The sequence below is a fragment of the Equus asinus genome, chromosome 1 (assembly GCF_041296235.1).
Source record: "Equus asinus isolate D_3611 breed Donkey chromosome 1, EquAss-T2T_v2, whole genome shotgun sequence".
Lineage (NCBI taxonomy): Eukaryota > Metazoa > Chordata > Mammalia > Perissodactyla > Equidae > Equus > Equus asinus.
The window spans coordinates 110,676,711-110,704,035 of NC_091790.1; the positions used below are offsets into that span (position 1 = coordinate 110,676,711).

The 27,325-nt window shown below is 47.6% G+C and overlaps 1 protein-coding gene across 4 annotated transcripts in view; it reads right to left on the reverse strand.

The window, feature by feature from the left end:
* The window catches only part of LHFPL3 (LHFPL tetraspan subfamily member 3), a 499,890-nt gene that overhangs the window by 40,912 nt on the left and 431,653 nt on the right, over positions 1–27,325 (reverse strand). The window lies entirely within an intron of this gene.

Genomic DNA, 27,325 nt, shown 5'->3' on the forward strand with positions numbered 1-27,325 from the left:
TGGTTGTTCCTGCGTTGTTCACACCTATGACGGTGACTGCACTGAGTGTCGCGTATCTGTTCACAAGGGTATCTGCCCTCCTGGTGTCGTGTGAGGCTTGATGACAAGAACGGGGCATTTCATTTCTGTATCCTCATGACCCAGCAGAATGCCTGGTGCACAGTAGGCCCTCAGTGTCTCTTTGCTGTGGCATGTATGTACTTCTCCATTACATATTTTTATATAATTACACTGTTTACTGTTTGAAGGGGTGAGGGGTCTTAAAGCATGCCTGAATATGAAAAAAATTAGTTGATGCTGTGTCTCTAATATTCTGCTTCCCTGAGTGAGCATGTATGTAGGCATATATGTATGTGAGGTTCTTGGTCTTGGAAAGAGTGGTCAGGCTGGGGCTGCCCTTCTGATGGCAACCCCAGAGGAAGTGCTGGCTTCCAGAAGGAAAGGCAGGGCTGCGTTCTCCAGTCAGATCTGCTTTTCTTTGTGACAGGCTGTTGAGGGTTGTCACAAACAAGACCCAAACCCAACCCAGACAGCCCCACCAACAGATCCGGTCCCCTTAACCTGAAGCAAAATGACCTGCATCCAAACATATCCCCAAGATCTGATTTCTCATCGAAAGCTCTCCAGAGCTCTCCTGTTAACCTTTTATTTCTACACGAGATGACTTTACGGGAGAACAGTCCTTTTTAGGAAATGCTTTCTGGAAAAGTCAATACTCATTGCAGAGGCTGTCAGTTCTCTGTCACTGTCCTCCTGGGCTTTGCCATTTTAGCCCCTGCATCTTTTTACCAGAAGACTTTCTCTGGACACAAGAGCCCTCTGCTTACCCACAGGGTGGACTGGAAGTGCCCGGGAATTAGTGTCCCCTATCCCAGCAGCCCTCAGTCGATGGCGGATGAGAATTGATGCGTATGCATCACCTCCCTTGGCCCTGGACTCCCAGAGTTCTCTGGTGGATTGAGGTCCAGTTACCCAAGTAGCGACTTGCTTGATAACACATCCTTTATTGGCTGCTCTCCTTTTCCTGTCTCACCTTCTCAGTGCCTACCAGTGTTTCCTGGGATCTCTTCCTCGACAAACAAACAAACACTTGTTTCAGACCCTTGTTTCAGGGTCTGCCTATGGGGGAGCCTAAGCTAAGCTAATATTCTTATAGAATATGTTCGATGGTTACCTTCCTTTTGCTTTAGCTATTTCCTACAAAGGAATCGTTTTTGCTTTCTGCTATGCTCTGTGGAGCTGATGCTTATGTGCCACTAGTGGGAGTCGATGCCCATCTTTGTGGGTACCATTTATGGAAGAATGGCGTCAGCATAACAAGCTTTGGCATTAAAAGAGAATATACTATGGATTTCTTTACTTTAAGATGTAGGAAGAAAGTCACGAAGCACATTCTCCCATCCGTAGTTAAATGTTGACAGTAGTAAGTGGCTTTGTGGAGTTACATCAGGCTCCCCTTCCCTTGACCCCTGAGACTCAGGAAGGCCTGAAAGAGTTTTAATGTGATTTCTGGAATATGCTTAACTTTCAGGGAGGGAGCAGCTTAGCCCCTGGGAGAATTCCATTAATATAATTTTGCAATAGAAAATCTTCCTATTGCTTAATCGCATTAGCTCTGTTTTATGTACAGTAAGTGGGTAAAAGCTGAGTTTGTGATTTGGTAATTGTGAATACATAATTTTCAAGCACTTTGAATGTGGATAAAGAAGAGATTTTCTACTTATGCAAAGAGGAAGTCCAGAACTTCAGAAATGACCATTTACTGAAATAGGGAATGAAATAGGGACATATCTTATCTTTGGGTAGCCCCCATAAAAGAACAGAAGGGAGGGAAAAAGAGAAGAACCAGTTACTCCATTCTTTCCTCCAAGACCTTCAAAATAACCTTGAAACCACCTGTCAGTAGCCATCCTTACTTATGTTCATACTTCTGCTTGGTTTTGCTTCATTCATCCAACAAGTACTAATTAAGCATATATGATGTACCAGGCGCTCTTCTAGGCACTATGGGTACAGTGGTGGACAAAAGAGAGTAAGTCCCAGCTCTCACAGAGCTTCATTCAAACAGGGAGGCAGACAATAAACAGATAAACACACACTGTAATATATCAGGTGGTCTTAAGTGCTATGACGAAGAAATCGGGGTAAGAGGAGAGCTGCTATTTTGGGGCAGGTGGTCAGGGAAGGTTTCTCTGCACGAAGTGAGGGAACAAGACAGCTGGGGGATCTCCAGCTTCCCGGTGGAGGCATCAGGAGAGGCAAAAGCAGGAGGAACTGCAGGGAGGCTGGGGGAGCTGGAGACAGGACATGGGTCAACACGGGGATGGGGCGGGTCCTGGGGGACCGCTGGACCGTGGGAAGGTGTTTGATGTTATCTTTAATGTGACAGGAAGTCACTGGAGAATAGGGAAATAGGGAAGGAGGCGACGAGATCCATTTGATCCATTTGGGTGAGTAGGGTGCTATTTACTGGGATGAGGAACACTGGGGGAGAAACATTATTTTGGAGGAAAATCAGAAGTTTAGTTTCGTACGTGTTGAGATTTGAGCTGCTTATTAGACTTCTAAGTGGAGGTATGGAGTAGGCAGTTAGACACAAGGATCTGACAGTTAGACCTCAGATACATATTTGGGAGTCATCGGTTGTACAGACGATATTTAAAACCATGAGATGGGAAGAATTCACTTAGGGGCTTTCAAAGAGAAGAGGGGAAGCCCAAGGAGTGGGGCCTCTGCCATCCTCACCTTCAGACGGGCGAGAAATGGTCTAGCAGCAGCAAAGAGCAGCAAGAGGTTAATTCTCCCGCCAGCTTCATCTTAGGCTGGGTAACTGGGCAGCTGCATTGTAAGTGATTGAACTGAATAGTCTCATTGTGGTCATCTCTGGGAGGGTGGAAAGCAGCAGGGTCCTTTTACCATCGGTTTGTTCTGCACGTGGACAAGCTTGGAGCCCTGAATGCTGTGGAGTCGGTATATTTGAGAGGGCTCTCCTTCTTTCCCTCTCCCCTCCCCCCCGCCCTATTCCTCTCTTAACCTTTCCTCAGTTTCCCTTTCTTCCTCCTATGCTTCCACGGCTCCTCCTCTTCTGTTCCCTCCTCTCCGCCGGTCCCCAGACCTGGGGCTGAATTTCACGTGGCTCTGGGGCAGGAGGAATGGGCATCCTAAATCACACATCCTTCCTTTCAGTGTGCAGATAAAGCCTCCCCTGAGGCGTGGGTCGTAGGCAAGGTCATTTTTCTTTAAACATCCAGCCCACATGGTTCACTAATTGGAAGTTCATTAAGGTTTGCAAAATGTCAGAACACAAATTCTCCTGAAAGGGGAGTTTATCTGTTCTTCACAGTTTCAGCGTGAACTATTTTAATCAGATAATCAGCTAATTTCCCTCCTAACAGCTGGTTGAGATCAATCTGTACTACATTCTCTATTTAAGAAATATCTCGCTAAGAACACGGCAGATTCTTATGCATGCTAAAGCTTAAGACTCACTTAGGAACTGCATTAAAATGCAGACTCCTAGGTTCCATCCCAGAAATCTCATCTTTGTGGGTCCAGATGATTCCGATGCAGGCGGCTGGAGAACCACACTGGGAAATATTGGGGTACAGAAGATTGAACAGAACTTTGGGGCTCACTGGGTATTTCTGTGGACATGCTTGGCAAGCTGCCAGAATGAAGACTTTTGACCTGACCGCGAACGCAGTAGGTCTCAGGGTGTCCATGAGGAAGGAGGTGGGGCATGGGGAGGAGATTCCAGAATAGAAGGGAGTGGAAGGAAGCTGACGGCTTCTCCGTGATGTTGTTAGCACCTGAACCCAGGTGTCGTGGGTTCCTGGTTCTACACTTCCAGGGCGGACAGAGCGTTTATCACGCACCAGGCTTGGGATTTGTTATTACTTTCCAGGCACCATCTCATTTAATTCTCACCACCTGCTTCTGAGGGAGATACTCTATAATCCTTGTTCATGGATTAAAGAGGCGGCAAAGGTTTTAAGTGGGAGAGCCAGATCTGCAACCCTGGTCTGGGTGACTCCAAATCCAGGCCCTGGTCCCCCGTGTTGCACTGCTGAAATGCCAGGGGGGCATGGAAGCTCAGAGGGGAGGCTGTGAAGATCACCAGGTGCTCAGGAGTGAGCATCAGTGACTCAGTGACGAGCACCGGTCCCTCTGGGTTGGGCTGTTTTGATGCCCCCTGCTGGCTGCGGTACGCTGAGAAGTCACAGGGAGAGCAATGAATAACAGAGCCACAGCTGGCGAGGAGGGAATATAAATGATTCTGAAAATGCCTCGCCTCTCACCTGATGGAGCACGCAAGCCCTTTACTCCCAGTACCTGAGCATTTCCAGGGAACTTGCATTAGAGCGGTGTCCCTCATCTTTTGCCTCCGGGACACATGACACTCCAAATTGCAAGCCACAGCCTTTTAACCTGATCACAGCTGCGCACAGCTTCCCTCCAACCACGGAGGCTCAGAGGGACCCGCTTCGTTTCCATTCATCAGTACGGAGAAGCTGCCCGGCTTCTGTCCTGTCCTAGGCCTGCTTCTATTTTTAACAGCCTGTCTGCCAAAGCACAAGCTGGGCCAAAAATAGACTGACTTATAATACAAGTCATCATGTACTCAGCCGCCAGGAGGAAGCTTAATTTAAGCTTCACCCAAGGTGAAATACCTTTAAGAAACACATTATTTCATGTCACTATTTATTAATATCATTTTTTAATAGTCCTCTGATATGGACCATTTGCTATAGATGTTGGAAGTGACAGAACTTTAGTCAGAAGCTTGTGAAAAGAGGTTTCCGCAAAACTATTTAGTCATACTCTTAGGGCCAAGATTATAAAATGCTTTGGGAGCTCTTTTCCTTAACTTCAAATTCCTTTGGTCCCTCTTTGCTTTTTTTTTTTTTAAGTTGTTTTATTGAGGTCATATTGGCTTATAACATTGTGTAAGTTTCAGGTGTGCATTATTATATACCAGTTTCTGTATAGACCATATCGCGTTCACCATCAACCTCTTTGCTTTTTTGTTTTGAGGAAGATTAGCCCTGATCTAACATCTGCCACCAGTCCTCCTCTTTTTGCTAAGGAAGACTGGCCCTGAGCTAACATCTGTGCCCGTCTTCCTCCACTTTATATGTGGGACGCCTACCACAGCATGGCTTGCCAAGAAGCGCCATGTCTGCACCCGGGATCCGAACCGCGGAACGTGCACACTTAACCGCTGCACCACCGGGCCGGCCCCCAACCTCTTTGCTTTTTAATTTTAATTCTAGATCTGTGCTTCAACTTGATCCAGGTGAACTGGATCATCTTGTAAAACTAGGGTTGCCAGATTTAGCAAATAAAGATACAGGATTCCTAGTTAAATTTCAGATAAACATTGAGTGGTTTTTTAGTCTAAGTATACCCCAAATATTGCATGGCTTGCCTAGGACTTTCCCAGTTTTACCACTGAAGCTTGTGTTTGGGAGCACTCTCAGTCCCAGACTAATGAGGGCAGTTACTCTAAACACAACATAAACCATACACCCCCATCTTGATGATTTACTACCCACTGAGAAGGCCTAAGGGAGAGAAACTTTTTTAATAACAATTTTGTTGAGATATAATTCACATACCTCTTAGTGCAATTCATTGATTTTTAGTATATTCATAGAGCTGTGCAACCAGCACTACCAACTAATTGCAGAATGTTTTCGTCACCACAAAACCCCCATACCTTCCCATTGACGCCTCCCTCCAGGACCGGGAAACACTAACCTACTTTCTGTCTCTATGGATTTGCCTATTCAGGACATTTCATATAAATGAAATCATGCCATATGTGTCCTTTGTGACTGGCTTCTTTTAGTTAGCATAATGTTTTCAAGGTTCATCTGTGCTGTAGCATGAATCAGTGCTCCATTTTTAACTGCCAAATGTACTGCATTATATGGATACGCCATATTTCGATTATTCATTCTTCAGTTGATAGTTATTTGCATTGTTTCCATCTTTTGGCTACTATGAATAGATGCTCTAAACACTCTTGCACAAGTTTTTGCGTGGACGTAGTTTTTATTTCTCTTGGGTGTATACCTAGGAGCAGAATTGCTGGCTATATGGTTAGTGTTTCACTTTTTGAGGAATTTTCAAACTGTTGTCCAAAGTGTCTGCACCATTTGACATTGCTGTCAGCAATATATGAGGGTTTCAGTTTCTCCACATCTTCACCAACTCTGGTAATGGTCTATGTTTTTGATCACAGCCCTCCTAGTGGGTGGGAAGTGGTTATGATCGGTATTACTGTAATGACTAATGATGCTGAGAATCCTTTCATGTGTTTATGGGCCATCTGTATATCTTGTGTCTCATTTGGAGAAATGTCTACTGAAATTCTTTGCCCAATTTTTAATTGGGTTACTTGTCTTTTTACTATTGAGTGTTAAGAGTTCTTCATATATTCTGGATACAACTCCCTGATCAGGTACATAATTTGCAAATATTTTTTCCCCATTCTGCGGGTTGTCTAAGAAACCTGTTTTTAACCCAGTGTTCCCCAAATGCTGTTTGACCCTGGAATTCTTCATTCTAACCATCTATTCGATATGGAGTTTACATTGTGTGCCAGGCATCGGGGTTCCCAGGATGAAAGGAGCCGCCAGGAGGAGCTGACAGTCTTGGGGTGGGGGATGGAGAGAGACAAGCATGCAAGCAAATCATTTTAGGGAGAGTGGGGAGGGAGACGTTTTGTAAATATAGAGTGTCTTCATCTATCGCCAGCATTTGGTGCAGCGTGGGACACACAATTGTGACTGATAAATATTCGAAATAAAGATTGAATCTGTAGCTAACTAAACTGGGGATCCTCCTGCTTCTCTTTATTGTGGGTGTGGAGTCGTGATTTTTTTTGTTTATCACATAATTTAAAGAATTCTAAAAGGCAAGTGAAGTCTGAAAAATCTCCACTCTCTGCTGCTAAGAACTAATGTTTCCACCACCATTAAACACGCCTGAGGCTCTGAAGGTCTTGTTAAAATGGAGCTGTATCATCTGTGAGGAATATAAAGAGCTGTCGTCAGTCACGTGGCATTTTACTGTAAATCAATTCACCCAGATGGGTTTTAATGACCTGCTGGACTCAGGACTAGTACAGTTTGAAGGACTCAGGCCAAGGAGTAAAGAGCTGGCTTAGATCTGGTGGACTGGGGAGAGGGTGGTAGGAGGTGTGAGGAGCTGGGGGTGGGCTCAGGGAGGCACTGACAAGGTGGAGCCAAAGAAAGGAACAGGAAGAGCATCAAAGACAAATTTTGACTGCACAATTGTGCCCGGGGCCTGCCCTATTTACGGGGAATGAGCATTTCACCTTGTGAACAGAGATGATAATTCGTGCAAAATTATTCTCTGCAAGAACCATCCAACTACAGGGTTTTAATGTCGTGCGATTAGGTCAATGAATGCGCCTGAAATAACACGTATGTACTGTGACTCTGAGAACCCTTGAAACCCAACTCATTTGAACATAAGAAAGAATTACCTAAGCATAAAAGGCCTCCTTTCAGGCACTAAAACACTGTCAGCAGAAAGACACTCGTGAAAAACCTCTCCGATCTCTTTTTATGTAAGTTAAATATTAATTAAAGCTAATAATTTAGGTGGCAATTATGTGCAATTGTGAATCTTTGTATTAAGAGGAAATGCTCTTCAGAACAGTTAATTGGCATCAATTGTGATTTGTCCAAATGAATTGAATATCCAGGGTGAGGTTAATATTTTGAACATTTTAATAATAAAGAGAATTAGAGACATGAGATTGGAGCAGCTCCCAGCTATGTACGGACGGCATTTCTTGGGAGTCCTGTCACATTTCTGGGCTCCCCTTCTGCTCATCCCAACATCAGTGTTCACGTCCGTGAGGGAAGCCCCACGGGCCAGTTTTCATGAGGCATCCCATTCTCCTCCCCGCCATTTCCCCCACAAAGCACTGTCGGACCTTCCCACACCATCCTGAGGACAACTGAGGCTAGCTGTGTAAAACGGGTGCAACTCAAAGCCTTGCCAGGGCCTGGCCTTGCACTCGGAGATCTCCCACTCTGTGAGAGCAAACAGTGTGCCGTTTGCTGTTAGTACCTGAAATCCCTTTGGAAATGTACGGAAAAATAAACAAAAGGGGTGTGTGGGAGTGTATGAGCACATTCATACACAGAGTATTGTTAAAAATCAGAATTAAAAAAATTAACATACTGGTTTCGGTTTGTTTGTTTTTTTTAATAGGATCATCTGCCACTGTTTTTCTTTTAAAATAATCTTACTAACAACATACTTACTTGACACATATTCCTTTTAGGAAGATGAATTGAAGACCAAATAAACCTGACACATATATTCACATAGACACACACACTACTTTGTCTTCTTTTCAAAAGTTTTAGCAGCCCAATGCTTCAACCTGCACCGGCTATTAAAAGGATTAAAACTCCCTTCTCAAGGATTTGGATGGCTAAGGGAAACGAGGCCCTCAGTCAAGTACTGTTATTTGCTCCAGCCCCACATTGAACTAGAGACCTGGGACTTCTCAGGACTGGGTACATCCATGTTCTCTGTAGACTGGGTCCCCTCTCTCACTTTGGTGAGGAATAGATGCCACAGTTGGGATCCTTTCTTCTCTTTAGAATGTGGTTTTTTTTTTTTTTTTTTTTTTTTTTGCTGAGGAAGATGTGCCCTGAGCTAACATCTATGCCAATCCTCCTCTACTTTGTTTGTGGGTCACTACCACAGCATGGCTGCCAATGAGTGAAGTGGATCTGTGCCTGGGATCGGAACCTGGGCCACTGAGGCAGAGTACATGGAACTTAACCCTTAGGTCATGGAGCCAACCCTTTTAGAATGTTTTCTTGAGCATGCTGTACAGCTTTCACACAGATAGATTTGGGGTTGGCTGAGTCCTCCAGACCCCTAGAGGTGACAGTTCACTCTGGCTGGATCTGCCTTGGGGTGACCATCTCGGAGGAAGTCAGAGTCCTTAAGAAAACCTCCCAGAGCTTCCTTCCTCGATACATAAACTGGGCCTTTGGTCCCGGTGAAGTTCCTGCTGTCACAGCCCCTGCTGTAGGGCTGGTCGAGTTTTCCACTTTGGCTTCCCATCCGGCTGAAGGTGCCATGAAGTCAGTGTCTCGGACCTGGGACAGCGCCCATGATGACCCTAGCAGTTGCCGTTCATTTTGCCCTTGGACGAGTAAGCAGGCTCTGTGCTAAGAGCCTTCATATGTTTTCACTGTAACCCTTGCCCCGTGAGACAGATATCACTCTTCCCACTTTACAGAAGTTGCGAGAGGGTAAGCGGCCAGCCCGTGGTCACAGGGCTGGAAGCGGCAGAGGTGGGATCGGCACCAGATCTGTGCGATACCAAACCCCATGCTGTGAGCTGTCGGCGTGTGATGCTCCTTGGTATTCCGCGCTGTCTCCTGCACAGAACTTTCACACGGAGGGGCTCCACACGTTGGTTGACTGAGAGAAGAAGAACAGCTAACAGTTATGTTGCGCTAACTTTGTGCCAGCAATGACCCAGGCACTTTACAAACACACACATCACAACGATTCCAAGGGGCAGCCATGTCATCATCGCCTTTCACAGATGGAGAAGGGGAGGCATGGAGAGGCTGTGTAAGCCTCCCAAGGTCCTGCTGCCAGCAGGCGGCGGACCTGGGGTTTGACCGTAGGTGGTTGGTGGCTCCAGAACCACACACGCCCCACCACTCTTGAATGATCTGAAGAGTGGCGGGGACACGTGCTCTGTTTGTAGAAGACTCTGTGGTGTAGGGTGGGTCCCCTGGATGAAGAAACCGCCGTTGGAAGCTCTCCTGACCCGGGAGCCCTGCTTGGCTCCTTCTCCCGCCGTGCTCCGGGAGCAAGGGGTGCTCCATGGTTGGTTTTTCTGTCTCTCCTTGGCATGTACCAGGCGATGCAATGCATGTTGAGTGAATAATTAGCTAAACGCAACCCCGTCCACCCATTTCTTGACTGTGCAAGAAATCAGCTAAGGGAAAAAGGGAAGTTGAGAAGCTATTTTGGAGATGTGAGGGAGAACAATAAAGGCTGGGAGGAAACATGAAGATGGGATTATGGGAAAAAGAATAGTAGGGCTAAAACCGAGCATAACATCACGTTAAAAAATGGAGCTCTTCTCCCCCTAGAGAAATCCACCTGTCTGCATCAGGATGAGACCTGCTCAGAAAGCGTGAGAGACGCTTCTCCCGGGCTGCTTGCCTGTCGTGAGTGGCTGATCCCGATTTTACGGAGTTCAATGCCTGATTCTCCCAGAGGTGAAACAGAGTGAGGAGCAGGGCAGAAGGAAGAGAAAATGGGCTTTGGAATCAGAGAGAATGGGGTTCAAATCCTGAGCCAGCCAGCGGCTCACTGTGCGAGCCTGAGCCAGGTACCTGATGTTTCTGAGTCTGTGCTCTCGCCTCCACAGCGAGGACAATAAGTCCTACCCCGTAGGTTATGCGAGAGCTAAGTGGTGACAATGGACATAAAGTGCCTGGCCTGCAGTAGCTGGTCAGTGGATGCCAGTTGCCTCTTCAGCTGCGCCCTGGGGCAATGACCACGGGCTGCCCAGAGGCAGCTCAGGGTTTTTGCTGTGCAGATCCCAAATGCAGAGGAGCCAGGGTTAGAGACGGGACGCTAAAAGCATAGCACTTGTATTTTGGTTAGGCTTCAACGTTGTGGAAACAAACACAGAGGTTTCAACTGCGCTGCTTCATTTGCCAGTGGTCAGTGACCACAGGTGTTGGCAGATGCTCTTTCAACATCGGGCCGGGAGAGGCAATTTCGTTTGGCCAGAATGAAATCCAACATGCCCGGAGGAATAAATCGAAATGTCTCCAAGAAGATCAATGTCTCCAGAAGATCCACCCCCTACCCATCATTTTTGCACTGTTCACTTTGTAGGATTTTGAGATGAAGAGAGAGAAGTCAAGTGGAGGTCAAGGAAGTCAACAGAAAATATGATATGGAATCAATAACAGAAAGCATTTCTACTCTTAATTTTTTTTCGGGGGGTTGGGGGGCTTCAATTAGAAAAGACCCACTAAGCCAAGGACGAAGGGCAATTAACGAGCATCGCTCGAGCTCTGTGTAACTGGACTGTGCTGCCACATCTGAGGTGGCACAAGCTTGCTTACAGACACTCAGTTTCTCAGCTACAATGCATCTTCCCACACACGCTCTCCTGGGGCTGGGCAGGCCAGCAGCTGAGCTCTTCTCTAGCTCTGACATGGGCAGCTGGCGGCGTGTGTGTGTGTGTGTGTGTGTGTGTGTGTGTGTGTGATGGCTTTACCTCTTTGACTCTCCTGTAATGCGTGTTATCTACTAGCTCTGCCTACTTCCCAGGTTGCTGTGAGGGCCAGTGGGAGGTGTGGATAAAGCTCCTTGAACAGCTGGCCTCAGGGGGTGGCAGGTCCAGATCCGCATCCAGCTTTGAGCTTTGCAGGAACGAGGGGCAGCTGGAGCCAGTACCCAGTCAAGGACCTGAGATGCAGGCAGGACCAGCAGCTCATACACAGGCAGCCAGGGAGCCCAGACCTGCCCTTCTCCAAGTCACAGAGGTCACAGCATCAAGACTTCCTCTGCCTTGAGGAGAGTGGCAACAGTGAGCCCCTCCTTGAGGGCAGTGAAGGCCGGGGTCAACGCGTGACCTGGGCAATTGCTTATCCTCTCAGAGCCTCATTTTTCAATCTGAAAAATAAAATGGAGGTAAACTCCTACCTGAAAGGTAAGTAGTGAGGTCTAGAGGTAATGTTTTAAAGCACCTGGCACCAGGAGGTGGCAATATGTGGTAGCTCCTACATTAGTTCCTTTCAAGTCCACCCGTGACGTTCATTTTCACCTCATTTCACCTGTCTTGAAATTCAGGGAATAGAGGCTTCTAACTAGCCCTGGTCTGTAACTCCCAGCAAAGGGTGAGGGGCTGATTCCTCTGGCTGGCAGGCTGCACGGCATTTTCAGGAAGACGCATTTGAGGTTTTAATTCAAAGCAGGTGAAATTTGAAGAGTATTTTCTATCCTCCGGTCAGTTTGTGTCCTTTTATTCCTTGAGAGTTGAAAACCAGTTGCTGGGAGATGGCGGGAGACAGCCACAGCCGTGTCTCCTGCCCAGGTGAGTTCTAACCTGCTCCTGCCAGGAGCTGATGTCTCCACGAAAGAGGTCACAACGCTGTGCTAGCAGACCATCAGCCCAGCTCTGCCCCCTGCTGATCTGTTCCGCTGTTCCCTCAGGCAGCCGCTGTGGAGCCCAGCACTCATTGCAGACCTTGATGGATAACGTAACCCCCAGAAATCTGCACCAATCAAAAGGCTGCCTGACAGCAACACTGCTGGGGAAGATCGCCTCAAAGGGAAGGACTGTCTCTCCTCCTCCCGTGGGTTCTCTGGGTCCTCCAGTGACCACGCTGGAACCAGGAAGCCTGGACCATCACCTTAGCTTCTCCCAGAATCACCTTCCCTGAGATGCACTTTAATGTTATGTCCTGATTTCAAGGAATAGCCATGGAAAACACTCCTTTTTATTATCCTGTTACGAAACTGCTGTTAAGGACACTGTCCTCTATGTCACTCAGTGTCTCACATAAATGGAAGTTCCCTCCCTAAGAAATTTATTATAGAGTTTTTTTCTAGGAACATTCCTTGTTTTTTCCCTTGAGAAGACAGTATGTTGCTTCTTTTCTGACAATGGGAAAACGGTGTAACTTACTGGTGCCAAGAAGCTCAGAATCATGTTTGATGCTTACCCACAGCAACTGGAGTAACTTTTAGGATTGGTGTATTTGAATTGTGCTCCATTCTTTAGTCCTGATTTTCTCTTTTATTAATAATATATGTATATTTTGTTGTGTATGTATCTTTTACTGTAAATAATATAGACATAGATACATATGCATATATACTATACATACACATATGGACTTTAAGTGGAGTCGAATCATTTTTTGGAGATGCAACTTTTTGCCTGATGGAAGTGGCTGGATGATGATAATGTTTAAGATCCATTAGCTTACTCAACCTTCAAATCTTCAAATACCCTTTTTCAGCATCTGTCTCTCTGGGAAATCTCACAAATCTAATGAATCTGGTTTATAGCCTTGGAGCCTCTATGAAAAGTTATTTCATCCCCAGCCTCAGTATAATACCACTTACCCATTTACTTAATAAAGTGCTATGGGGATAAAATAAAATACCGAATGCCCTTTGAATTGAGGCTTTTTGAAAAGGTATGAGTGGCTAAAAAATTACCAATTTAAAGATCAGCATTGCCTGATGAGGAGAATGCTACTGGGAAGAGTGAAGAAAAGGACTACAATTTATTAAGCACTTTGCTTGATGTTTTCTGATTGCTCCTCCAGACCCACTCTCCGCCCTTCTCCACCCAGCTCTATGCTCGACGAGCCTGATCCCTTTAGACTGCACCCGCTGGGCTCCTTTGCCCTCTGGCTTCAGCCAACAGGAAGCACTGGCAGGAGGTTGGAGGATGCAAACAGAGAAGTTGGGGTATTTTCCCTCCTAACAGGCCACAGGTTGAGTGGCGGTATTCCTCTCTATTCAAGGCCACAGTTCCTCTGAGGAGGCCTCTCCCACAGCCAGTTAGAGAGCTGCAAGCAGGCTTCTCGCCAGCTTCTAGCAGCCCCAGGAAGGCCTCATCAGCCCTCTTGGTTGTCCTGAGTCATGCCACACCTTTGCAAATAGTTGCTTCACTAAATTCTCCTAAAGTACCCTGATTGAGGGCACCACCTGTTTCCTGTTGGGACGTGGTCGTGTCCCCCACCTCCAGAGGCACAACCCTCACAAAACCGCCTTGAGGTAGTAATGATTGCTCACTTTATAGATGAGAGAAAGATATGGCTGAATATATTTCCCAAGGTCATATAAATTGTAAGTGATAGAGCTAGGTATCAAACATAGATCTGTCTTATGCCCTTTCTATCTGTCTTATGTTCTCCCAGGTGGGTAACCTCCAGCATAAGGCTTAACGGCAGTGGTGGTGGAGGCATCTTCTCTTGTTCCTGACTTTAAAGGGAGGACTTCCAACGTTTCACAGTGAGGGAGGATGTTTGCCGTTGTTTTCAGTGGATATTCTATAATGGGTCAAGGAAGTTCTCCTGTGTTCCAAATTTTCTGAATTTTATGATTTTATTTAATCACGGAATGCTTTTTTCTATGGCTATGAGAATGAATGTTGGCTTTTCAACTTTGATATGTTATATGGTGAGTTCAGTTGCAGGCAGGCACATATAAAGGACCTCCAGTGGTGGAAGAGATTCAAAGAGAGGAAGCTGGAATTTCCATCTCTGTATCCACCGAACTTGGAAATCTCCCCTGGTTACCCACTACCTCCCCCAAAAGACCTTTCCATGTTCTGCAGCTCAGAGAGTTGGAGAGCTCCTCATGGCCTGGGTTGAATCAGTAGCCTGTAGCGCCCCCCACTGGTGCTGCATAGTGTAGAGTACAGAGAGCCTCTAATCTCTCTTCTGGATAGTCCTTAGGACATGGCCATAGGACCGGTTTTAGGTACTTTCACTGTCCTAATTGTTCCTCTCTGAATGCCTACCAAGCTTCCTACAGTCTTGGTTTGCATGTGATGTCCAGAGCTGACACCGGCATTGTGGGCCTGAATCAAATACTGTTAAATTGAGGAGGACATTTGCTTCCTGGCTCTAGATGCTTCGTCTTTTACAGCCTAAGATTCCATTAGCTTTTTCACAGTATTGGTGCCCAGTGACCTTGCTGTGTAACTAAATCCCTGAGCCTTTCTTCTATGTAGCTCCTGGCTTACGACCTTTCTGATTGTGTGATTGGGTGCTTAGAAACATGGTCAGATCCTTACATTGACCTTTGTTAAGTGTTATCCTGTTAGAGTCAACCTGTCAAAGTCTTTGGGACTCATACTGTTATCCTGCTAACGATATCCCACAGAGCTTTGTGCCCTTCTCAAGTTTGATAAGCTCATATCTCCATCTGAGTCATTGCTGAGAATGTCAAACAGGACGGGGTTGAGGATAAAGCCCTGAGTTTGCCAGTTGGAAGCCTAGTAGAACAGCCTACTCATGTCTGTCACTCAAAGAGAAGTTTGGAAATGGAGCTTGGGCCGAAAACATAGACTGAAGATTGAGACTTGCGAGTCATTGGGACTTGGGAGTCAGTGAGAGGTAAAACAATGAAAGTGAATAGTGCAGAGAAGAGAGACAGTAAGAGAAGAGAAGACAAAGGTCAGAAACCTGGAAGGGGAAGAGGAGCCAGAGAAGGCAGAGATGGGGGAATCAAAGACATAGGGTAGGAACCGGGGGAGTCCAGGGTCATGGCAGCCAAGAGAGGAGATGGCGCCAAGGAGAAGGTCAAGTAAGGTTGCAGAGGAGGCAGAAGGAGTAGGAGCAAGATTAAATCCCCGTGCAACTCTGAATGGAGGTATTGGCCTTGCTTTTTTCCTTAAGCCACGTGCTGAGTAAATAGGTGTTTATCACATCATTATTTATACTTTTTTTATGGGTACTTTTTCTTTTATTGAAGATTGGCCCTGAGCTAACATCTGTTGCCAACCTTCGTCTCTTTTTTTTTCTCCCCAAAGCCCCAGTACATAGTTGTATTTCCTAGTTGTAAGTCCTTCTAGTTCTTCTATGTGAGATGCCACCACAGCATGGCTTGATGAGCAGTGTGTAGGTCCATGCCCAGGATCTGAACCTGCAAACCCCGGGCCACCAAAGCAGAGCATGTGAACTTAACCACTATGCCATCAGGCCAGGCCCTATTTATACTTTTTTGAATGCAGGAAATATTCATAAAAATTTTTTTTTTCCTGAAAAGAGTGAATAGGTGGTATGGAAGTAGAGTGTGGGGAATAGATTATTTTTAAAATGAAATTATGGTGGTTAAAAGGCAAGAGAAGGAGTAAAAGCTCATGATGTAGAGCGTGGAGGTCCTGGTCCTGAGTATATTTATAGCAAGAGGGGAAGACGCCGATGGAGAGAAGGAGCTTCCATGTGGGGGCAAAAGAAAGGAACTGATGGACTCTAAACTCTGGAGGGGCCAAAGGAGAGGAGATTAAGAACTCAGGAGGCACAAAAGCTAAAACGTGGAAGCAACTCTCGTCTCCAATGATGGATGAATGGATAAGCAAAACGCAGTACATACACGCAATGGAATATTATTCAGCCTTAAAAAAGAAGGCGATTCTGACACATGCTCCAACGTGGATGAACCTTGAGGGCATTATGCTAAGTGAAAGAAGCCAGTTACAAGAAGACAAATGCTGTCTGATTCCACTTCCATGAGATACTTAGAGTAGTCAAATTCACAGAAACAGAAGGTAGAATGATGTTGCCAGGGGCTGGGGAGCTGGCAGGATCACAGGAATGGGGAGTCATTTAAAAGAAAAAGAACTCAGGAGGAAGAGTAGTCTCTGGGACAGAAAAAGAAGAGACAGAGATGAGGGAATGAAAAAGAATGAAAACAAAGGAAAGATTTGAGGCGGACAAGAAGGAATTTGCTGTTGTCACTGGATGAGCTTCATCTCAGCAGAGGGGCTAGTGGGGTCCACCGAGGGTCGGGGTGTGTGCAGGCTTGAGCAAACAGGAGGGGGTTTGGAGCCATTTCTGGAATGGACATGTGAGGAACAAAGAAGGAATGAATGAAGGAGGCGCCCAGTGGCAAGGAGGGCTCGGCAGAGGTTAGTCCTATGAGGGCGTAGCAGATGCACCACCATGTTTGGGTCTTTCTCCAGCTGTGCTCAGCTACCTAAGAACAGAGAGGGAGAAAGCAGACAGGGTGTTGGTGGTGATGCTGGTCTGAGGGTTCTCAGCGTAGGGGGAAGACACCTAGGGTGCTGACAAAGCAGGAGCAGGGCAGGGCAAGACGCTCTTTCTGACTTTATTTATGCCTGGGAGGGGGTCTCTGGAGGTGGCTCTGCTTTTGGGGACCAAATTGTGAGCCCCCCAGGAAGCATCCATCAGTCTGGAACACCTGCAATGTAAAGGGGGCTGAGGAAAGTTCTTACAGATTGATTGGTTTGGGGTGAAAGAAATCTGAAGTGCTAGCTCTCAGGGCAAGTCTAAAGGATCTTCAGGACGTTTTTACACAGTTTTCATATTGACAGTGAGATATTCTGGTTTGTATTCAGCCCTCATAGCAGGAAGTAGCCTGGGACACAGCTAGAATTTACCCACTTATTTTAACTAGACTTTGCCACAGAAGCGGCTATGTTGCAAAGATTGCAAAGCACATGCCCAGAAAACTCCCTCTGCTCTTGTGAATAGCTTTGCTCTTTATTACTAGAGATTACATTGAGGGGGCCAGTTTCTGGAGCCCCGTAAATTTTACCAGCGTTCGGGAAGAAGGAAAAGACTGAATTTAACACGCTGAAGAGTGTTAAAAATTTATAATTCTCTGCATTGCATGACAAAGAGGATTCAGCGCCAAATTTACTGCGCCCAGGAGTGGTGTTGCTTGAATAACAGCCAAACTGGCACAGTTATCCTGACATCAAAATAATGCAAAGGTGCTGGAACTACTTCTGGGAGAGTTTCAGAAAGGGAGGCCAGGCAGCTAAACGGCCTCAAGATTGCTCAAGGACTTGAGGGTTCTGAGTTCTAATTCTGGACTTCCTCTGTGACTGGATGTCTCAGTAACTGGGAGCTTCTTGAGGCACATTTATTCATCTTGTATCCTGAGATCCTGGCAGGTACGTGTGCTTCATGGATGTAACACAGAATGAACCACCACTGGAATGGAAATTAGGTGGCCACATGGTAGTATAAAATGTCCACATTTGATAGCATCACCTCCTGGTTTCTGCCTTATTTGGGAAAGGAAAACTATCATAGTGGTTGGAATACTGTTGAAGAAGAGCCTGCGTTCCAGAAGCAGAGAGCCGGGAGTGAACCCTGCTCCACCGCTTACTAGTCGAATAGCTTCACTGAGCTGTAGTGTCCTCATTTGTGAAATGGGGACAATATTCCACTACCTACTTCATAGATTATTGTGGGGATGAAATGAGATAATACAGGCAAAGCCCCTGGAATACAGCGAAATCACAATAATGCAAGGGAGTCGGGAGTCTCTTAGCTGTTATTATTACCTTTTTCCTCATTCTCTCAAAGGTTCGCTTTCAGCTCCCTCTTGAAGGCTGAGCCTTTCCTAAATTTATCAAACCTGCAGGGTGTCACCGCTCATAGAGAAGCTGTGAAGAGCAGTTAATTCACAGACCCCACCACAGCGCCCAGGTCCTAGTACGTCCTCAATACGTGCTCACTGAAAGAATGAATGTTGGGAGAAATTTGCTCTCAACCTCTGCAAATTACGAAACATACAGATTAGTCTTCCTAAGCAAGTGAGTTAAAGATCGTCACGTGTGCAATAGAATTGTTGGATCTTTAGATTTTGAAAATACAATAATTCACCAAAATTAGTGAAAGTGTCTGGGGGTCTGTCACTCTCTGATTTTACTACGCAAGAGTCTCCTGGCTAACTCAAAAATTCCCAGAGTCAGAATTGCAGATCTGGAAAGACTGTGGGTGTCAGCATTTTAAACCAATCCCCAAGGGGGTTCTGGTGCTCCCTTTAGGGTGGCCTAAAGTCTGCTGGCAAACACTAGGGGATCCTTAAAAAATGTGATGCGCACGCAGCTCAATGCAAGAATCTCTCTGTTCTTTTACTTTTAGGTTTCCCTCTTTTTCCTCCAGTGGGTGAAAGAAGCACAGGATTGGAATTACTGCAGCTTCAGTCGTAGGTTGGGCTGGGAAAATCTGGGCCCATGCAAGTTCTGGTGTTGCACAAGCCTGGACACGCTTAAAAGATTTGCTGTACAGATCAAAAGTTATTCGGACACACTACATGCCTGAAAATCATCCAGAAGGACTATTCTTTTGGTTTGTTAAGCTAGGAGCCTATCTGTTTCTCAGTCTGATGTTTCAGGAGAACTGTATTTTCTCCTTCAGGATTAAAGAAAGAAATATTCTGCAACGCCATTATAAATAATTCAAAATCCAAGAAGGCTTAATGCGAACCACAAGAACATGACCTGCAGGCACACTCAGTCTAAGAAGAATACGTCTAGACCAGCATTAAAAGTATATTGCTGGGAAATAAATGCCAGGTCCATCAGCCTGCAGGAGAGAATTTTCTGTGTAGTTCTATGATTTTCCTAAGGAACGACGCTCCCCCAGAATCTGGACCCTACAGTGACCTCCAGTTGAGGTCATTGGTCTGTTCCATCCCGACATGGTGCTACCTGGCATCGCTCTCCCTCTGCCACTAATCTGTTGTCGTAAATGTTGCCTTGAAAGGGTCTTAAGATTCAATTATTAATCAGAACCAATTTAACAGGCTGTTGATGCCAGGAATGAAATTTTTTCAATTTGCAAAGCTGGGATAAGCTGATCGAGGAGAATGGTGCGATTTTACAGGAAATACATTAAGCCTCCCACGCCTGCCTAAAGAGCTTAGGCGGTTCGGGAGAGCGCAGAGAAAGGGTGTTTGGGTGGGTGCAATATCCGTCAATGGGAGAGTAACTACGAGAAATTTATAAACCACAGCAGCCTCAGCGTAGCGAAAGTTTTCTTCACCTGGAAGGAAGGGCCAATATGCTATACTCTCAAAAATCTCATTTAAAATGTAGCCCCACCAATTTTACTTAGACAAATGGTGCTACAAAATATTTTCTGCACTTAAATCTGTTTTATTCTCCTTTTCATACTAAAGCTATGAGAAGCCACAAGCTTTATTCCCCTTTTCACACTAAAGCTATGAGAAGCTACAACCTTAAATTATCTTTTGAGGCGCCAGACGTCAGACAGGAGGATGATAAATGACCTAAATCATTTTCAATATGCTGGAAGTACAGACAACCTGTGCTGAGTGTAAGAAGCTACGTTCTTGAAGACGGTCTCTCATAATTAACGACTTGACCTCACTGCCCTGTGCACACACGAGGCCGCCTAGAAAGGTGACGGGTGCTCATCGAAACGGAGGAACCTCTGTTTTATTACTTTTAGGTTGCTTCCTTTTTCTCTCCTGTGGATGAATGGGTGGTAAGATGGAAATGACCTTCAGTCACAGACTGGAACGTGCCCCCGCAGGAGCAGACTTTCCCCTCTAACACTGGAGATAACTAATGTGATCATCTCCAAGTCAGGGGAGGCCGGGCGGCATGGGCTGCATCATTTGCAGGCCTAGTGCTGGATGGAAATCGTTTACAAGCAGGAAAAAGTGCCATTAAAGGTATTAAAATACAGAGCTTTTCCCTTTTTTCCCGTGGTCTCTCTCTCGCCTTGTTATGGTGTTGGTTTGTTTTTACTCCTTTTTTCCTTTTTTCTTATTGTGCTAAATTGCACATAACATAAAATTTGCCGTCTTAACCGTTTTCACATTTATACAGTACAAGCACATCTGGTACATTTTCAAATGTGCAGTTCAGTGGCATTAAACACGTTCCCTTTGTTGCACGACCATCACTGGGTGGTGTTTTTATTGGCTATTTAATGTCGTTCTAAGTAAATAAAAGTGAAAAATTTAAATTAGTAGCATGAATTCTGCAGTTCAATTTGACACTGTGCAACGGCAGTTTTAAATGCAGACGTCAGAGCATTTAACTCATTTGTGCAATCACTGGGATCACACAGTTCACATTTTGTCCCTGGAGGATGCCTCGAACTGGCCAGAAAAGACAAACACAGACCCAGGAAGGTGGGAGGGAGGGAGAGAGTGCCCCCAGGTACAGTGGGCTTGAGGGAACCGGCTGGGAGCACTCCGTCTGGCAGGGGATGCGTCAGGACCCTCAAGGTACCCAGGAGCCACCCACCCTGTGTGCCCACTCAGGCCTGATGGCTGCTGGGATTCCAGTTGCTGGACTGATGCATTGTTCCCTGGCTTGGGCCAGGCCCTGGGCAATCTCCCTTTCTCACCAATGGTATCCCCAAGCCACTGCAGACAGGTGAGCCCCAGGGTATTGCAGCCTTCATACCAGGTAACTGGATCAGGAGCGGGCAGTAGGTTCACTCTTTATCCAGTTGTAGTCTGCTGCTTGATGTCCAACAGACACGTTGCAGCACTGCCAGTCCTGGGCGGCGTGGCCACTGCTAGGCCCTGCCCCAGGGGGCTGCAGGATAGGTGCACCCAACCTCGACCCTCCGCACCTGCGCCCAGGGCCTTGCCTGGGGCAGAGGGTGGCAGTGGCCACTGGGGAGGGGAGGGGGGCCTGGCAGGGCTCAGGTTGCAGGGGGCAGGAGAGTGGGCCGAGAACCCAGCCCCAGGGAGTTGGGCACATGGGCTGAGGGCGGGGAGACGGAGGAGGGAGAAGGAGGCAGCGGGAAGTAGGCCCCCTGAGCTGTCCCCAAGCCTCCCCACCCGCTGCATGCTCCAATGCACCATGGTCCCGTCAGACTTCACTCACAAAACGCAGCTGCAAGACTGGAACTGCAGAGCATTACTCCCCAAGTGCGAGGCCCTTCTGAGCTGGGACCCTGCAGGACTGCACTGGTCCTGCGCTCATGGAGCTGGCCCTGGGTGCAGGAGCAGAGGACAGGTAGGCAAGAGGAAAGCCAGTGATTCGGTCAGCAGGGCCAGCCCTGCCCATCCCCACTCCCAGCCAGGGCCCTTCCCATCTGGGAACACCTCTGTGTGAAGAGTAGGCTTGTTCTCCCCTCTTTACCATCACCCTCCTTTCAGCATCGCCCTTTTTTCTTCCCCTCCCCCCTTTCCTCCGACTCTGGATTTTAAGCACAGTGCTTTGACCTGACCCCACTGCTGGGGGCAGCAGGCTGCGCTCCACCCAGACTCAGAGTTAAGTTTAAAACTCAAAACTCGACAGCGTTTGTGGCTTCTCTATGGATCGTCATTTTTGCTGCTCTTCCCTTTCTTGCTTCTCTTCTCTCTCCCGCTGTCTGAGGGAGGGGAGATGGGAGATCTGTCTTTTAATTACGCTTTACAGTAAATTAAGGTGGCAGTCCCTGCCTGGCAGAATGCGTGCGGCATCAGCAGTTAATGCTGGTGAGGCTCTGAGCTCCTGGGGGGCAGGGCGGGGGGACCGGCTTTTCAGGACTCTGGGAGGCCCAACAAGAAGACAGGAGAGAGAGGGAGAAAAGCTGGAGAAAGTCACAGAAACAGAAAACATGGGAAAGAGACATGAGGAAATGGATAAGGGGAAGAAGAGTGAAGGAGGGAGAGAAGGAAGGAGGGAGGAAAGAAAGGAGGAAGGGAGGCAAGGAGGGAGGGAGGGAGGGAGGAAAGGAAGGAGGGAAGGAGGGAGGCAAGGAGGGAGGGAGGCAAGGAGGGAGGGGAGGCAAGGAGGGAGGGAGGGAAGGAGGGAGGGAGGGAGGAAAGGAAGAAGGGAGGGAGGCAAGGAGGGAGGGGAGGGAAGGAGGGAGGGAGGGAAGGTGGGAGGGGAGGGAAGGAGGGAGGGAGGGAAGGAGGGAGGGGAGGGAAGGAGGGAGGGGAGGGAAGGAGGGAGGGAAGTAGGGAGGGAGGGGAGGAGGGAGGGAGGGAGGAAGGCAGGGAGGGGGGGAGGGAGGGAGGGAGGGAAGGAGGGAGGGAGAGAAGAAAGGAGGGAAGGAAGGAGTGGGGGGCGGGAAGGGAGCCAGCTTTAGCCTGCTCTACCATCCTGATCTGGAAAGAACAGAGACTTGAGCTGACAAGGCTACCGCCCCCAAGCACTCAGTATGTGCAGTACTGGAGCCTAGACAAGGATCGAGAGTCTTAGGTGGTGACAAGGATTGTCAGCACCAAGTTTCTTCTCTGCTCCTGTCAGATTCTTGAAAACTGTGCCTGCGTATTCGTCTTCTCAGAGCACACCCCCGTGAAGCGCCCCGTGAAGGTGTGGGTGCTCTGGAGAGAACTGGAGGGGGTGAAATGGGACAGAAGAACAATGGCAAATCCCTCTGGAGCTTCCAGCAGGGCCAATAGTGGGTTGAGGACAGCTGGGCCTTTTCATTCACAAGACTCTTCACAAACATGAACTCTATTTTTCAAGAATGATCGATGCAGAGGCCGCAGGAGCCAAGTATATGCATTACCTCAAGTTCTGAAAACCCTTTCTTCCTAGATTATAACCAACTAGCCTCTTGGGTCCCATTGGGAAAGCACCACTGACTCGCTCATTGTTTGAGAAGGAAGAAGAAAGGGCACCTTGCTATCTGATGGCCTCAGCCTAGAGATGACATGGAGCTTCTTGGTTGAGCCTGGCCACTGCCTCAGAGATCCAGCCTCCCAAGAAGCCACAGGCTTCCTGTTCTCTCAGTAATTAACGTCTCTTTCCAGAGGAAGATTTCACTTTCTGACGCTACTGAGATTTCCCTCACAGTGGCAGCAAAACTAACCTGGAGTCCTCTGATAGACTTATTGAGATCTCTTTCATGGCTGCTGAGATATGAGAACAGTAGTTACCCCTAATTCAAGAGAGAAAACTAAACTGCACGAGCGCAGATGGTCCTGTTCTTTCCAGAGCAGAATTTCTCAAAATGGTGGCCTGTGGATCCCTCACATCAGAATTACATGGAAGGATGGTTTAAAATTCAGATTTCTGCAGGACTACGGAATCTCTGTGGGTGAGAGGGCAGAACCTGCATTTTAAATAAGCCGAGAGTTTGCAATCCTGTACTCAGTACTGACATTTGAGAAGCCATGTTTGGAGCAGTGGTTCTCCAACTCAACTGAGCCTCAGAATCAGCTGCAGGGCTGATAAAACACAGATGGCTGGGCCCCACTCTCAGAGTTTCTGATCCAGGAGGTCTGGGGTGGGGCCTGAGAATCTGCATTTCTAACAAGTTCCTGGGTGATGGCTGATGCTGCTGGTCCCAGGACCACACTTTGAGAACCACTGGGTTGGAACAATTAACATATTTGGTCTTGTGCTGGTCAGGTGTGACCTGCCTACTGTTCTCAGGAAGCCCTGAGGAGCAGAGTGCTGGAGGCCTTGCCGTCTGTCCCTCTGGGAGGTGAATGTCTGGGGAAGCAGTGCAGGGCCACAGTGCCCCCAAGCCAGGCTGGTCACTGCAGGGACCTCAGGGAGCAGATGGTGTGTGCGTCTGTCAGATAACCGGGCATCTGGTGTCTGGCTCTTCAGACTCAGGAGCTCAGTTTGGTTTCAGGTAAAAATGGGGTTATAGGTCTGTTCTAGGGCAAGCCGTGAGGGACTGGCCAAATCTAGTACTTCCAGTGGATCCCGAAACTAAGCTGGAATAACCGGAAGCACGAAAAAAGGCGGCGCTCTCATCACCATAGGCAACAGCCAGCTGGGCATGTTCACATGGCGAAGGCCACCGGCCTCCAGGCTGATCTTTCGGGGGTCTCAGGACACAGATGCGCCCTTTCTTCCATCTAGAAAGGATTTCTGGCCAAGGCCTCCACAGACCACCCTGGACATGCTTGGCTGGTGTGCCGGGGCAGCCTACAAAGACCTCCCGGTGTCTCTGTCTCAGCGCCTCCCCTCCTTCTTCAGACACGTGCAGTTACCCACACGGCCACGAGAGGTCTCAGCAGGACAATGATTATCCCAGGAAGGGACAGGAAGGATCCGGAAGAAGCCTGAAAAGTGGTCACCAACTCCCACTGGTTGACTTGTTGCTTCGGGGGCTGTCCCGCAAAGGGAAAACGAAGCTGAGGAGCTCATGACCTCTGCCTGCCTGTCCAGCATGCTCAACGTGATGACTCAGTGTGATGCCTGGTCCTGTGGGGCTGCCCAAGGATGCCGTTTTCCTCCTCAGATGGTGCTACACTTGTCAGGAGAAGGAATGTTAAGAACAGGGCCATGATGGTTGCCAAGAAGGGACCTGCAGGCCCCCACCATAATTTCCAACAGCTGCTCCCTCAAATGACATGGTTGATTGGCATTTTTCAACCTTATGTGGCGTGCCAGGCAGATGCAGCTCCAGGAGTCCTCCAGCACAACCCTTCCAGCCAGATTTGCTGCCTCCAACTCCCCTCTCCACTAAAATTCTGATGCTGAAGTTCTTAACGAGACTTTCTGAGGCTCTTTGTGGGGCTACGCCTTGTCCAGCAGCCTTAGAACCTCAGATATGCACAGGAAATTACCCACCGCTATGTCTCTCCCCACCCCGCCGTATCTGTTCTGTCTTTCCCACCCAACTTCGAGTCAGCGGCAGGTCCAGGGAAGACGGCTGCAGACCAGATGGGCTATTTTGGAAAAATTTGCATGTTAAGCCAAGCTGGATATATGGAAACCAAAATGGGCCAAACTGTTAAATCAAGTGAGGATTTTTCGCTTTATAAAAAAGACTAATCATAAAAGTGCCATGGATTTACCATAGAGAAAGCAAGCTCTGTTAAAATGACATTGAATGTTTCTATATTTCTGTATTTCTACAATTTTATGTAAACAAGGGGTGCATCTCAAAACTTCGCTGGAAGCTAGCACGTGTGGGTCTCTACTCTTGCCTTGTTGGCTTTCAAATTATTCTCGGACGGCCTCAGAGACGTCCCTGGCCCCATGAACTCAGTGAGCAATACACCGAAAGGCGAGAATGTAACCTGTTCACCCAGTGAGTCTCTTTAAGTTCCAGAGCTCTAATCAGTGGCATCTTGGAAAGGAGGGAAGTAGATAGACACCAGCTGGATGACCCCAAATTGCAGAAATCGGCATATCTGTGATGACCACCTCTGGAGTTTGCCACATCCACCTCAGCTCATAGGTCTGTGTAAGGGGAGCAGGCCACTGGCTTCTCATCTGCACCTTCTCCCCCCTGCCCGTGTCCTTCTTCAGTTAATAACACAGTCTCACGGGGCTCTCGCTCCTGTAGGCTGGCCCATTTGCGCAGCCCAACTCTAACTTTTTCCTTAATCCTGTAGTGGGAAAGGAATCCTGCTGGGAGGAAGCTGCATGAAAACAGCCTGAGGTGAGTGTGCAAACTGAGCATCACTTACTTTTTGAAACCAGCTGTTCTCAAACTCATTTTACAGATGAGGAGCCCGACGCCCAGAGAGGCTCAGTAACTTTCCCAAGCTCACCCAGCTATTTAGTGGCAGAGCCAGGACTGGGACCCAGCCTCGTTTCCTAGGATGTAGGCTCCTTCACTTTCAAGCACTTTTCAAAAGCTTTCCTGGCCGTGTACGGGGTTGTCTCCCATTTCTCTCTGGGGGAGATGCTATGATGGAAAGAGGAGGACTGAGTTTTAATCCAGGCTCTGCCCCATCTTGGACAAGCGGCTTTCCCTACCGAGGCCTCAGTCATCCTCTATGAATTCAGGGGTTAGGAGTGAAGGGTCTTTCCGTAAGGACCCTTCAGCTCCAGAATTCTGCGCCCGTCTAAACGATGGGGTTGGGGGGTCTCTACACCGCACGGGGTGGGGTGGTGTTCAGCCCCATCTCATGGGAGCCCCTTCAATTTTGAATTCTTGGCATCTCTGACAAGTAACTTGGAAAGTTTCCTCCTAATTCCCACTCAACACACACTGGAATCCTCAGTGACATTGCAGTTCCAACCCTAAAACCACGGCCAGGTGGGCAAGGCTGTCCTGTAAGACAGGCTCCTATTTTAAATGTCCCTGGGATACTCTTCATGAGGCACAAATTCCTACTCCCCAATTGGTTTACTCTGTAAATCTGGTTGATCATGTACTGAATTCACTCGAAGTGGAAATACAATTTATGTAGATTCAAGGAACACCAAAAGGGATTGTGTGTGTATGTGTGTACGTGTGTACAATGAAGGGCCAATATAGCCCATATTTGGCTTAAAAACCATGATCCTTCCTCCTTCATTATCACGGGTTTGTTCAATATATGAATGTGTGTCCATCACATATATTATGTACAGAGAAAATAATAAATAAACGAGAAGATTAGCATTTCTCTCCACGGCTTATTTTAGCCTCGTTATACGGCACAACGGTATTTATTTTCACACAGCATCCACTCCTACAAAGACTCACAGAGCAATCATCAGGCTAGGCTGGTGGCCCCAGAAGAACACCACATAGCAAAGGCGTGCTCTCGGTGACCACAGCCTGCATGGAGAGGCCCGCACGTGTGGCGTAGTATGTTGCTGTGAGAACGTGGACACATGCCTAGAATTTTAAAAGCTGACACTCTAAGGGCTCATTGTCAGAGAACTATAACCAAACGCATTCTCCAGGAGTCCCCAGCTCCTCCCGGGGGAGGCACCAGGCTGACAGCTGCAGGTGCACTGGCTCTTCCCCACGTGCCAGGGATTGCGGGCGAGAGAAGCACAAATACAAAATCAGGAACAAAGACATCCAATCTACGGCTTAAAAGTGGCAGTTCATGCGGCCCAAGCGCCAAGCGGCGGAAGCGGGAGTGAGAGAGCAGCGGAGAAAACATGCGGGGACGGTAG